This window comes from Phocoena sinus, chromosome 10 (genome assembly GCF_008692025.1).
Source record: "Phocoena sinus isolate mPhoSin1 chromosome 10, mPhoSin1.pri, whole genome shotgun sequence".
NCBI lineage: Eukaryota > Metazoa > Chordata > Mammalia > Artiodactyla > Phocoenidae > Phocoena > Phocoena sinus.
Window position 1 is genome coordinate 46,866,028 of NC_045772.1, and position 14,673 is coordinate 46,880,700.

Below are 14,673 nucleotides of genomic sequence, written 5' to 3' on the forward strand. Positions count from 1 at the left end.
TCAAGGCTCTTGATGATTTGGACCTAACCTGCTTTGCTAGTGCATTCTTTCCTACCACTGTACCCTATGTATATGATGATATCTTTGGTTAAACTGGATTTCTTATCACCCACCCCCACCCCTGCCCCAAAACAACATTCTCTTTCTATAGCCATAGCCTCCTGCTGTGGATTCTACTGAAATGCTCTCCTCATCCCTTTCCAAACTGAAGTTCTGCCCATCAAGACCGTCCCATCAAGAGACGTAGTGGAATCATCTCTGATCACCTTAACTATATCTAGTCCCTCGTTTGAACTGTTATAGTATTTTAACTGTTATCGTCCTGTATTGGGAAGTATTGGGTGGGAGAGACCCAAACTCCTAGCCCAGATGCAAAGACTAGCAAGAATGATGACTTAGACTCTGTTCAAAGCTGCTTTCATTTCAGATGGCTCCCAAGCAGGCAGTCAAGCAGGGCCAAGGATAGGCACAGGATTAGGAAGCAAATGAGTAGATATAGCTCCCCTGTTTCTCCCTAAACCCTCATGATTCATGTGTATAATTGGTTGGTCAATTCAAGCCTATGGGGGCAAGAAATCTACCAGATCTGAGGAGGGCAGAACTGCAGGTTCAATGTCTTTTATACACTTGGCCAGGGGAGGGACCTCATCAGCATCAGGGTCTATCTATTACCATGTAAGTTATTTTTTTGCTTCAGCCCAATTACATTCCCACATTCTGTTTCTGGCCAGAACTTACACACTATCTTACTACATATTTTTTCTAATATTAGAGTTATTTATGTATATCTATTACACGTTGTAACATTGTGGTTAAGAGCATAGGCTCTAGAGTCAAATTACCAGAACTGAAATCTCAACTCCACCACTTACAAGCTATGTGATCTTGAGCAATGCACCTCAGTTTCCTCATCTATACAATGGGAACAATAATGGTATACACCTCATTTAGTTGTTTTGAGGATTAAAGAGCCCATGACTCTTTAAACCAGTGCCTCAGATTAACTGATGTTGTTTGTCAAATGTAGATTTTTTTTGAGGGAGAAGACTATCTCATTCATATTTTCCTCTATATTTAAAAATTGCCATGTGAACAATAAATATTTGAAAAATGAATGAATGACTGAATTAATCAATTTCAGTGTTTCATGGCTCTAGAAATAAGAACAACCAATGACACAGGGTGGCAGTAGAAATTTAAAATGAGTGGGCTTATCTCAAACACAGAAAAGCATTAGTCCTGTTAAAAGGCAGCCAGCTCCACACTAGTAAACTACTGGTGGAAATGCACATTCTGTGCCTTCCCTGGAAGGCAATTTGTCAAAATTATCAGAAGACCTACAAAAAAATTCATAGAGTTTGACCCAGTTACTTTAATTCAATAAATTCTAAGAAAGTAATTCAAGAAACACACAAAGAATGTTGCAGGATAAAATGGAAACAACATAAATGTCCATCGATAAGGATTAATTAAATACATTTTTTAAGTCTATATAATGATAAAATAAACCCATATTTTGACTGAGAAAATGACATATTAAGTGAAAGCAAAAGGGTAACATAAGAGCTATAATTAAAAAGAATATAAAATAATAATAAAAAAAGAATATATAGTATCTTGTTTATGTGTGAGAAAATAAGCCTGTGAGAGAACTATAAAGTATTAGTTGTTTTCTTTTAGAGAAACTATGAATGATCTTCATTTTTTTCTTTATACTAATTTTTAATTTTTTCACAATGACAAAAAAAAAAATAAAGCTTTCTTCTTGTGAAAGCAATCATCTTGAAACATCAGTTTTTACAAACACCAGTGCAGTGGCCTGTGGTTCTCAGTGTGTTCACACATTCCTCAAGGCTGCCAACAGTCTGTCTTTGGATGTGAAGGTGGTGGGTGGTGTGGAAGCAAAGAACCAAGAAGCAGACTGATTCCCATTTCTGTTGTTAACTTCCCATGTGGCCTTGGGCAAACTTTCTTCCATTGTAAAGAGACAGATAGTCATATAATATTGTTATTAAATGTAGGTAAATTTACTTGCTTTGTAAGTAGCTAGCATCAGGGATCTTCAAATGCTAAAACAAAATAGCCCTAACCCACCTAACTATAAAGAGCCTACCATGGATTAAAGACCCAAATTTGGAGTTAGGACACATACACACACACATACACACAGGGCCAGGACCAGGGTTAGGCAAGTGAGAAGTGTGGCACGGAAGGCACAAAATGTAAGGAGACACTCACTCTAAGGGTCATGAAGCAGACTTTCTGATTCTAGTCCCATTTCTAATCCCCCAAATGCCAAACGCTTGACATCAACTCAGCCCAGACAGTGAGAGCCTCCTTACATTTTGTACCGTACATGCCTCTTACCCTAGTCCCTGCCATGCGTGTACGTGTATACACACACACACACACCCGTTTTATCAGCAATCGGGAAGAGGGATGACAAATATTTCTCTAGAATGATTGTCAGTTCTATAATGTTTCCTTGTCAAATACATAGAAACAACCTAATTACACTTAGAAAGAAGAAACTGCTCTGTCTTCTGATAGATGATAGGGAGTGCTAGAAAAACCTCTCTTTACTCAGACACTATCCTGTCCTTTTTTTCCTTCCACCTGATTCCCATTCTGTTTCTTCATGGACATTATTGTCTTCTTGGCCTAGCCCAGAATTCCCACATTAGAGTCCATAGGAATTGTATTAAAATTCCTATCTAGCCGTCCAGTGAATCTTCCATACATCTTCTCACTACGAGCTTCAAGCCTCACGTGTTTGAAAAGTAGTACCTGTTGGCCTCTACCTACTGTAATTCGTACACTCTTTTTCTTGGTGTTTCCATTTATATTTAGTATCCAATCCTGGACATTTGGACTTGCTATTGACCTGACAACTTCAAAATATGCTTCTTTTGGTTATTGCCTCACTATTCTTATATCTGTGATCTGAAGCTGCTAACCCCCTACGCCCAGAGTAGGTCCTTGAATTCCATTTGCCAGAAGGTGTTGAAGTGATAAAATTTTCAGGGTGCTGGGGAATTGTAGGGACAAATAGCAAATTAACACGACCATTCTCTTTGGCATATAGGGCTTCAGTGACAAAACTTCAGCATGACCCCAAATCAAAAATTTACTTTTATAAGATATGTTATATTCTTTCTAAATTTTGCTTTTGGAGACAAAATTAACAGTTTAACCTTCTTACATTAGGCTTTTACTCTTTGTAGATATGTAGTATAAACCAAATCTACATGATAATAATTTACCCAAACACTCATTCATTCACATGAGTTGAAGTAGGTAATTTTGACATATGTAGTTACATTTATGTTGCTATTTCAGGCCTAATTTTTTTTTGTAAACTGAGAAATTTCCGAGGCACTATATTGGCACAAACTTACTCATTACTGAAAGCAGTTACTTATTATGTTCTCACAGAATCATGCATTGAAAGTGTATCTCAAAGTATAGACACTAATCACAAATGTTGCAAGCAAAGAGAAAAGATTCCTGGCATGGAAATCTGAAAACCTGGGTAAGAGCCCCAGGTCTCCCAATAGCTGTGTGACCTCAGTTGGAAAACTAATACTTTCCTCTGAGTTTGGTAAAATGTATCTGTAAATTGAGAGAGATAAGACAACATAATCTCTAAGATCCCATTACTTAAACACGCCTTGCTCCTTAACTATTATCTAACAGATATTTGCAAAACATATAACAGTGCATGTGGAACTAATTACAAATTCACTGCCCAGTCATTGCCATTAGTATGCAAAGCCATTTAAGCGTTGGGTCATATACCTAATTCCTATAACTATACATCAATGAACATCTCATAAAATATGGCTTCTTCTACACAGCCCTCTTCAATATAATTTGCTCATCATTGCCTAATGAAGTACATGAAACAATATTTTATCAGTCATGAAGGGACATCTGTGAAAATATTACCCTTTATAAAATTGTATCATGGGCTTCCCTGGTGGCGCAGTGGTTGAGAGTCCGCCTGCCGATGCAGGGGACGCGGGTTCGTGCCCCGGTCCGGGAGGATCCCACATGCCGCGGAGGTGGCTGGGCCCGTGAGCCATGGCCGCTGAGCCTGCGCGTCCGGAGCCTGTGCTCCGCAACGGGAGAGGCCACAGCGGTGAGAGGCCCGCGTACCGCAAAAAAAAAAAAAAAAAAAAAAAAAAAAAAAAAAAATTGTATCAACTTAACAAATTATGTTTGCAAAGACAGCTGTTTTAAGCTGATGCTGCTTGTATTTTGTGAGTAATTCAATAATTGTTTTACTATTATCATTCAGTTCATTTCAATGAGAATTCCACGTAACCGAATATTTTTTCTTTGCTGTCAGACGAGAGAGCTAAAGTAAAGGGTGACAGTTATTTCAGTTGTATGAGCATTCTGTTCAGCAAAGTGGGTTAAAGACAAACTGACTCTTACAGGTTTCTGATAAATCATCTCTCAATTTGGTAACCACAATCTACTCTGCTACACCCTTACACAATCTGTTTTTTACCCTCATGTCTGTAGGATGAAAGCCAAAACTTTCTACAAGTTCAAGGAGGATGTGGGAGAAGGGAGAGTTCAATCACAAGAAATCTGAAAAAACTGTTTTTCATCATAGAATGTCAGTATTATTAGATGGGTGTATTAGTCTGGGTTCTCCAGAAAAGCAGAATCAATAGGAGGTGTGTGTGTGTGTGTGTGTGTGTGTGTGTGTGTGTAAAGATTTATTGTAAGGAATTATCTCACATGGTTATGAAGGCTAGGAAGTTCCAAGATCTGAAGTCAGCAAGCTGAGACCCAGAAGAGTTAGTGGTATAGTTCCAGAGTGAGTTTGAAGGCCTGAGAACCAGGAAAGCCAATGGTATAAGTTCTAGTCCAAGTACAAGTCCTAAAGCAGGAGAGGACCGATGTCCCAGCTTGAAGGCAGATAAGCAGAAAGAGCAAATTCTCTCTTACTCAGCCTTTCTGTTCTATTCAGGATTTCGGTGGATTGGATAAGGTCCATCCACGTGGGGGAGAGCAATCTGCTTTACCCAGTCTACTGATTCACATGTTAATCTCATCCAGAAACACCCTCACAGACATACCCAGGATAACAGTTAACCAAATATCTGGACACCCTGTGACCCAATCAAATTGACACATAAAATTAACCATCACAATGGGCAATCTAAGACTGTAGAGTCAACTCTATCCATTTAAACCTCAGAAAGCTGAACTCCAGAGATATAAAGTGACTACCCAACTCATACAATTAGTGAGAGATCCAAGGTCTTAACCTACATCTTTATATTTTACGATATATATTATATTATATATTCATTCCTCTCTCATTATTGAGCATCTACTTACCAGGAAATATGATGGGCACTGGGGTGAACAAAGCAAATGTGGCTTACTCCTCAAATTGCTAACATTCAGACAGATATATAGAGTGAATACAAAATTGTGGTCATTAGAGATCAGAATAAGTCCTATGAAAGAAACACACGGGTTACTGAGATTGTGTTGAGGGTGGGAGTGGGGTGCTTCTTTAGATAAGATGCTGAGAGTAGCCACCATGAGGATGGACACTTGAGCCAGACCTGAAAAAGGAGAGTAAAGCAGAATTTCAAGGTCTGGCAGAACAACATTACGAGCAGAAGGAACAGCCAGTAAAAGCATTTGCAAAGCAAAAAGGATGCCAATGTGGCAGGAGCATTGGAAAGAGAGGAAGATGAGGTTAGTGAAGTGAGCTGGAGACATAGACATGTAGGGCTTTGTAGGCCAGGGTGAGAGATTAGGACTTTCTTCTAAAAGCAATGGGAAAGAAGCCTTAAAGAGTTTTTGCGTGGAATATATGTGATCTTATTTAAAGTTTTTAAAGATCTCTCTGTATATTATGTGAAGAATGGATTGGAAAGGAACAAGAATGGAAGCAGGGTTGTTATATCGTATCCCAAGATATAGGTAATGGCAGTTTGAACTTGGTGCTGACAGTAGAGATAGACCAAAATGGGAAGATTTCTTCTGTATTTGGAGGCAGAACTGAGAGATCTTGAGGATAGAGTGGGTGTGGTGGAAAAGAAAGGATTCATAGGTGCTTCAGGTTGTTATCTTGTGCAATTGGATGGTTAATAGTTCCATTTACTAAAATGGGAAAGTTTGAAGAATAACAGGTTTAAGAATAGTCATAATCTCAATTTCATACATACTAAATTTCAGACTCCTTTTAGACACCCTGATGTAGATGTCAGGTAACCGTTAGATATCTGGGTCTACAGAACTCAGGGGAAAGATCTGGGCAGTAAATAGACATTTGGTAGACATCAGCATACAAGGAGTGTGCAAAGCCTGGGACAGGATAATATTTCCTAAAGGAAGAGTATAGATAGAAAATAGAAAGTGTCCAGGAAGGAACCGTAAGGTTCATCAGCATTTAGAAGTTGGGTGGAAGAAAAGTCAGCAAAAGAAATGAGAAGGAAAACAACTGAAGTCGAAGAAAAGCTGGGAGGGTATGATGCCACAGAGGATAAGAGAAGAAAGTTTCGAAAAGAAAGAATAGTCAACTGTGCCAAATATCTGCTGAGAATTAGATTAGGATATACAAATGTCTATTGGACCTGGCAACATGGAAGTCACTGGTGATCTTAACAAGACTGGTTTCTTTCTATTGTTGGGGTCAGTGTTAGATGAGAGTGTTTGAAGAATGAAACAGAGATAAGGATGAGGCAGAGACTACAGATGATTTCCTCGAAAGTATTTCATGTGATGCAGAACAAAGAAATGGGACAATCGGTAGAGAAAGATATGGACTCACATCTGGAAGACAAGATGTGAAGACTTGGGACTCGGGGTGGGGACTTGCCAGCTGGGGCGGGAATGCAACCGCTCCTCGGGCAACTCTTTCCATTTCAGTGTGGTGATCTTTCCACGGGATACCTCAAGCATGGCACTTCAGTTAGTTACACTCTGAAAAGCTCAGGGCTTGAAAGTGAGCCTCGCAGGAAAAACTGGCAGAATCTGCATGGCTTTTTCTTACCTAGTCTTGGAGGTCGTGGAATGTCACTTCTGCTGTATTTCATTAGTTGTTGTAGTCACAAAGGTCCACCGAGGTTCTAGGAGAGAAAAAGGAAGAAAAGTTTTCTCTTACTGGTAGGAACATTAAAATTTATGGACATGTCTAAAACCACCATACTTTCTAAGAAATAACCAAAGGTCAAGAGACTTTTTTTTTTTTCAGAAGGAAAGTTTGAAGTTTCATAATGGCTCGGATGATTCCAAAATTTAGGTTAAAAATAGAGAATTGTGGTCACACGGTCATATTGTAATTTTCTTTGGAATGGTACTGAAGAAAAAAATGGCTCCTTACATAATTCAACTGTGATGGTGCTTAATTGCATTCAGACTGTCTGTTTTACTAAAAAGAGGAAACATGTTATTGACTTTACCTTTTGGGTGTGTAGATTTAACGTCAGTTGACATTTTGTGGTTTTGGTTTGTCCACTGAGCACGAAAATGGATATCTTACTCTTAGAAATATAGATAAGTCTATTTGGACATCTATGGTAGGCTGAATAATGGCCCCAAAGATATCTGCATCCTGGAACCTGTGAATGAGCCTTTATATGACCAAAGGAACTTTGCAGATGAGATTAAGGATCTTGAGATGGAGAAGTTATCCTGGTTTATCCAGAGGGGCCTTAAGCATAATCATAAGTGTTCTTAAACGAGAGAGGCTGAGGGAGATTTGAGTAGAAGAGAAAGAGAGGTGATGAGGTGTTGTTTTAAGCCACCAAGTGGGTGGTAATGTGTTATAGCAGCCATAGGAAACTAATGAATCCTCTTATAAAAGTTCATGGAATATTTGGTTGCCACAGTTGTTTGCACATGACATAAACTGAGATGACTTAGGAGTTTTCTGTATTTCTATGAGGGTTAAAATGAAACTGTAAGTGGAGTGCCTGTTCATGGTAGTTGCCCAATAGATATAAGTTAAATAAGATATATGTTAACTAAATGATTAGAAAGTAGAAGACAGGGCTTCCCTGGTGGCGCAGTGGTTGAGAGTCTGCCTGCCAATGCAGGGGACACGGGTTCAAGCCCTGGTCTGGGAAGATCCCACGTGCCACGGAGCAGCTGGGCCCGTGAGCTACAAATACTGAGCTCTGCGCGTCTGGAGCCTGTGAGGCCCGCGACAGTGAGAGGCCCGCGCACCGCGATGAAGAGTGGCCCCCGCTTGCCACAACTAGAGAAAGCCCTCGCACAGAAACGAAGACCCAACACAGCCAAAAATAAATAAATGAATAAATAAATTTATAAAAAAAAAAAAAAAAAAAAAAGAAAGTAGAAGACAATAAAGGTGTGGTGAAACCGGAAGGTGGAACTGGTAAAAGCCACATGAAGGAAGGGGTACAGTGAAGCAGGGTTGAAGTTGAAAGGCCCATGAGAGACTGAAGGGTGGATCTCGGGATCCACTAGAAGCGGGACTAAGCTGTCTTCCCCCAGTACTTGAATCAAGCCCCCCTTGAGGGATGGAAGGATAAGGTGTGACTTTGGACAGAAATCATGTACCCTCTGTGTGCCTTAACTCCCTCATCTGCCAAATAGGAAAAATAATAGTATCTACGTCGCAGGTTCTCATAAGAACTGAAAGGGCTGATCATTGTAAAACACTTAACAGTATCAGCCCACACTAAGGTCTACATGTTTGTTGAATAAAAGTATTAAAAACTTAAAAAAAAAAGATATGGACTCTATGAAGGCTTAATTTTCAAGATGGCTTGTACATATTTATATGTTTATAGGAATAATCCGGTACTGAGACAGGAACTGATAATGCAGAAGACAGAAGAGGAACAAAATTCTCAAGAATACGACAGGGGATGGGAGCATAAGTGGAGGGATTTGCCTTCGATCAGAGCAGGAAAGGACTGTGGGGGCAGAGATGGAGGCTTAATAACCATTGTATGTTCAATGTATCCAGTGCTTGGCATATATTAGAAGTTCAATAAATATTTATTGAGTGAATCAAGTAAACATCCACTCCAAGACAGGGGAACAAAACAAGCAGCAACTCAGAGAAAAAGTGAAGAGTAGGAAAGAGCAGAGAGAGGGACTTGACGTATTCATACTCCTTGATAAGTTATTGCTTATTTTATATGTTCTTTATGATCTTGATTAGACAACTTAGTCAAAATTTTTAAAAATCAAACTAGATTTTTTAAATGTGGAGACCCAGCCTATGTGGTGTTTAGCTAATTTGGTTTTTTAGTTTACTTAATGCCTATTATGATCCCCTAACTGTGTGAATTCTCAAATGGAAGAGATATGTTTTCCACCTCAGTAATTCATTTCCAGATCCATGGCAAGAGTCTAATAAATTTATTGTTCTTGCCGTAATTTTCCTTAGTTTTCATGATTATCTTCAGCACTGATAAAATTACTGATTATATTAAACCAAAACATTTATAAATCACATACCATTTTTACCTTAGTGATACAAATCGGCACTTGATAATATCTAATTCACAGTCATAGAGTCAATGTTTTTTCACAAGGCTGAGAACACTGTCATGTAAAACAATCTGTATACTCTGGTGAGGTTCAGATAAACTCACTTTTATTGTGCCTATGTCAGGATGTTCAAATGAACTAAAAGACAGATTATCTGTTATTAAAAATGTCCTGAACACATTTTGGATATACAGGACTCTATAAAATATTTTTGGAAATTTGTTATTTTTCAATCGCCTTCCTCAAAATACATGACAGCCAGCAGTACTCAAAAACTGAACACTGTAAAGAAAGTACGTCAAATAAAATACATTTAATAACCAGAAATACTTCAGATTTTTGTTTTCTTTTTATATCCAGAATGATTCTACTGATGTTAATAAATCATGAAACGTTGTCAATGCATTTGGAGTAAAGGAAATAATAAACTTTGAGGTTTTCATATAGTTCTCTAGTTTAATGTAATACAAATAAATGATATATACACTCTAATGAGGTGTATGGATAATAAATGATGCAGCTATATTTTTATCATATGGTAATACAGAATTGAAAAATAATATACTCAGAAGAATTCTGATGAGTTAATCACAAACATGAATTTATTCTCACAATTCAGTGGATTTATTTTATGTTATTCTGGAATGAAATTTTCATTCATGGTTTGTTAGAAAATCATTGAAGATTTATCTCACCTCTTATTATTCTGTTGGAGGCTATTCCAACATCCTGATTATTTGCTTGAACTTTCTAGAGACTTTGAGTGGTACTTTATAATAGTTATCATATTTAGAAACAATTTCAGCTTGGGGAATAGGAAGTTTAATTTAAATTGGGAATTGTAACAAAAGAACCCCTAAGGAAGCATCATTTAAATTGAGATCCAAATGATGAAAAAGAGTGAGGCAGTTGAAAAGTGACAGAGAATAGAATGTTGGAGTTTGTGGCAAACCAAAAAAAAGCCAAAAGATACCCATATTTGGGGGGGGGGGGCGGGTAGGGGAGGGAAGGATTGGGAGTTTGGGATTAGCAGAGGTGAGCTATTATATATAGGATGAATAAACAACAAGGTCCTACTGTATAGCACAGGGAACTATATTCAATATTCTGTGACAAACCATAAGGGAAAACATATGAACTAGAATATATATATACACATATATATGTATAACTGAGTTACTTTGCTGTACAGATGGAAATTAACACAGCATTTTAAATCAACTTTACTTCAATAAAAGTTAAAAAAAAAAACAACCCATATTGCCCTAGTCTTACCAGCATGGTGATAAGACCTGCACTGTAATAGAAATTATTGGCATTCTCCCTGCTGCCCACCTCCTCATGCACATAAATACTATTACCGCATCTCTATCTTCTTCAGTTCTCTTCTTCAACTTTCATATTTGCTGAGACTCCCTAGAAGATATTTACCTTTTTCTCTTAAGCACAGTTCTTTTAGTTTTGCGTGACATACTCAGAACAGATGTCTCCTGCCCTTGCTCCCTGGGGCCACCTGCTCTGGGGTCTCCTGTGTCTCCAAGTAGCCATAGCTGTTGGCAGTGGTGATATCTGCCTGTGTCTGTATGGAAACTTCCATACTGATGCTAATGCCATTGATAATGGTGCCAAGGACAGTGTTGTCTGATTGCTGCTGGTGCTCAAGGTCCTGAGTCTCCTGACTGAGGACCCATGTGACCTGACTACTGCATAGGCCCTCCGTGGGCTGAAGCTGTGTTCTGTGGAACACCAAAGGAAGGGAACTCCTCTACTGCCTTGCTTCCGCCATTCTTGTGTGTTCCTCGGTTATGTATGTGCCCAAAATGATGTTTTGTTATTTCAGGCTTAATTTCCCCAGGGTACTGGAACAAGTCTAAACCTAAATTCCTCTTTCCTCCTCTTCCATTTCACCCAAGTCCGTTGTCCTTAAATCCCTCTCTTGAGACCCAGCCCCCATTTCCCCTACTAGAGGTTTTGCCCCAAGAAGCTTCTTAGGCTCTCATGTAAATAGAAAAGACACATGGTTATTTCTAGCTCATCCCTTTTCTAATTATGCCAGATTTTCCTGAATCCCCAGATGCACATATCATTATTTCAAGCCGTGGTCCCTCTCATATTAGTTCTATATTTTTGGCAACTAAGTTTCTCAACCAACATCTTCTACAAAGATTTTTCAATAATGTGATTACATGTGGATTTTTAAAATTCCATGTATGCTTCCAGAATCTTCTTTTGGTACCTGTGAAGTGATCTAGAGACAACATAGCTCACTGAATTAGTCACCCTCTCCTCTCCCATCTCTTCATTGTTAAATAGTTCATTAGTAAGGAAATGTGATTATCCTGTGATATAGGAGTTAGTAGGTGTATAAAATCTAGGGTAAATTATAATCTTAATAAGAGATATAACAGGAAAGTTCACAAAGAGACAAAGCATCATTTTCCATACTAAGCAGAGTGGGTCTACATTTGCTTGCTTCCTGCAGAATAGACACATGACATAATAGAACAATTGAAGTTACAGTAGGAAGTCCTGGTTATGAGCTCTAGTTCTGCCACTTTTTGTTTGTCATTTAGGTTTTTTGAATTTTAGTTTCCTTGTCTGTGAAATAAAGGCAAAAATATCTGCCGAGCTTTAAAATAGCAAAACAAATAATGGTAATATTTAGTGAATGCTTACTAGGTTCCAGACAACATGATAAACATCTTAGAAGCTTTATCTCAATTAATCCCCTTAGCGGACCTCCAAGATATGTACAAAAAACTGACACAGAACACAAAAACCTGCATATGGATGTTTATAGCAACTTTATTCATAATTGCCAAAACTTGGAAGCCAGCAAGATATCCTTCAGTAGGTGAATGGATAAATAAATTTGGGTATATCCAGACAATGGAATGTCACTCAGTGCTAAAAAGAAATGAGCCAGCAAGCCATGAAGAGACACGGAGGAAATTTAAATTCATATTATTAAGTGAAATAAGCCAATCTGAAAAGGCTACAGACTGTATGATTCCAGCTATATGATATTCTGGAAAAGACAAAACTATGGAGACAGTAAAAAGATCATTGATTGCCAGGGGATACGGATAAGGGAGGGATGAATAGATGAAGCACAGAGGATTTTTAGAGCAGTAAAAATATTCTGTGATACTATAATGGTGTATATATGTCATTATTCATTTGTCAAAGCCCATAGAATATACAACACCAAGAGTGAACCCTAATGTAAACTATAGACTTTAGATGATAATGATGTGTAATGTAGGTTCATCAGTTGTAACCAGTGTACCTTTCTGGGGTGGGCAGTTGGGGGGATGTTGTTAATGGTGGAGGCTGTGCATGTGGGGGGGTTTGTAGGAGATATATGGGAAATCTCTGTACTTTCCACTCTATTTTGCTACGAAACTAAAACTGCTCTAAAAAATCGTCTTACAAAATACTGACCTTGATAGTGGTTAAGAAAGTACAGCAAAGTCATCTAGTTATTAAGTGGAAGAGCTATGCTTCAGACCCAGACCCTCTGACTCTGAATTGCTGCACTTATCTGGTGTGCTATACTGAATAGGAGATAATGTTCAAATGTATATGAGTGGTATTAACTCTGAAATCACTGTGGTTATTTTCCTCTGAGATATGTGCCTGAAGCTAGTCATTTCTCAAAAAAAGCAACTGCATTCTCTGTAACCGTCAACTGATATCATTTCCCAGATATACATGGTGACTTTATATTTTAAAAATCTTGGAAATTAGCCCAACATTATAAAATTTTATTCAAAAACCATTACTCAGAATTATTTTAATGTCTTTGTACCACTTTACAAATCTTAGCATATTTATATAGTTATAAAGCATACCATACTTTGCATTATGCTTATTTTACCTAATCTTAAATTATGCATCTGCTTTATTCATTCATTCAAAAGATATTTATTGAGCTTCTGCCATAAGCTAGTCATTGTCTAGACTCTGAATCATCAGGAAGCAAAATAGCCAATATCCCTGCTATCTTGAGTAATACTTCCTAGTAGGGAGAGAGTATTATATATCAATGATGAAAAGTGCTGAGGGAAAAAAAGCAGGCAGGGTAAGGAGGCAGACAGTGACAGACAAGATGATATTTTAAAATTGTCTGATTATGGAAGGCATCTTTGAAAAGGTAGTATTTGAGTAGAGACCTGAGTAAAATGAGGGTGTGAGCCCCGCATATATCTCAGGGAAAGGGTTCCTAACAGTGAGATAGCAAATGCAAAGGCTGTGATGGGAGAGGGAGTTTGCTGTGTTTGAAGAGCAGCAAGAAGATCAGGATGTGAGGAGTAAAATAAGAGAAAGAGTAGTGGAAGATGGTGGCTGGGATGGGTCAGAAGGGGATGTGGGATGGGGAGGAGGGATGCTGTTAGGGAGATCAAGCAGGAACTCTGGAGGGGTTTAATTTTTATTATTTTAAATTTTTCCTTCCAGTTTTTTTGAGATATAATTGATATTCAGCACTGTATAAGTTTAAGGTGTGCTGTATGACTTTTTGACTCACATACATCATGAAATGATTACCACAAGTTTAGTGAACATCATCTCCTATAGATACAAAATAAAAGATATGGAAAAAACTATGTTTTCCTTGTGATGAGAACTAAGATTTACTCTTAACAACTTTCTCATATAACATACAGCACAGTTAATTATATTTATCATGTTGTATATTACACCCCTAGTACTTATTTATAAGTACTAGGAAGTCTGCACCTACTTATAACTGGCTGCACCTTTTGAGTACCTGCCCCAAGCCCCCACCTCTGGTAACCAAAAACTTGATCCCTTTTTCCATGGGTTTGTTTGTTTGTTTTTGAAGTGTAATTGACCAACAACACTAGGATAGCTCCTGGTACACAATATGGTGATTCAATATTTCTATACATTGCAAAATGATCTCCAGGATAAGACTAGTTACCATCTATCTCCAAACAAATACATTGTATAATTATTGACTACATTCCCCACACTGTACATTCCATACCTGAGACTCATCTTTTTGCAACTGGAAGTTTGTACCTCTTAATCTCCCTCAGCTATTTCTCTTATCCCCCCCACCATCCTCCCCTCTGGCAACCACCTGTTTGTTCTCTGTATACATGAGTCTCTTTCTGTTTTGTTGTGTTTGTTCGTTGATTTTGCTTT

The 14,673-nt window shown here is 38.1% G+C and overlaps 1 protein-coding gene across 3 annotated transcripts in view; it reads left to right on the plus strand.

Moving 5' to 3' along the window:
* PTPRR (protein tyrosine phosphatase receptor type R) overlaps positions 1–14,673 on the plus strand; it is a 257,281-nt gene that overhangs the window by 109,356 nt on the left and 133,252 nt on the right. The window lies entirely within an intron of this gene.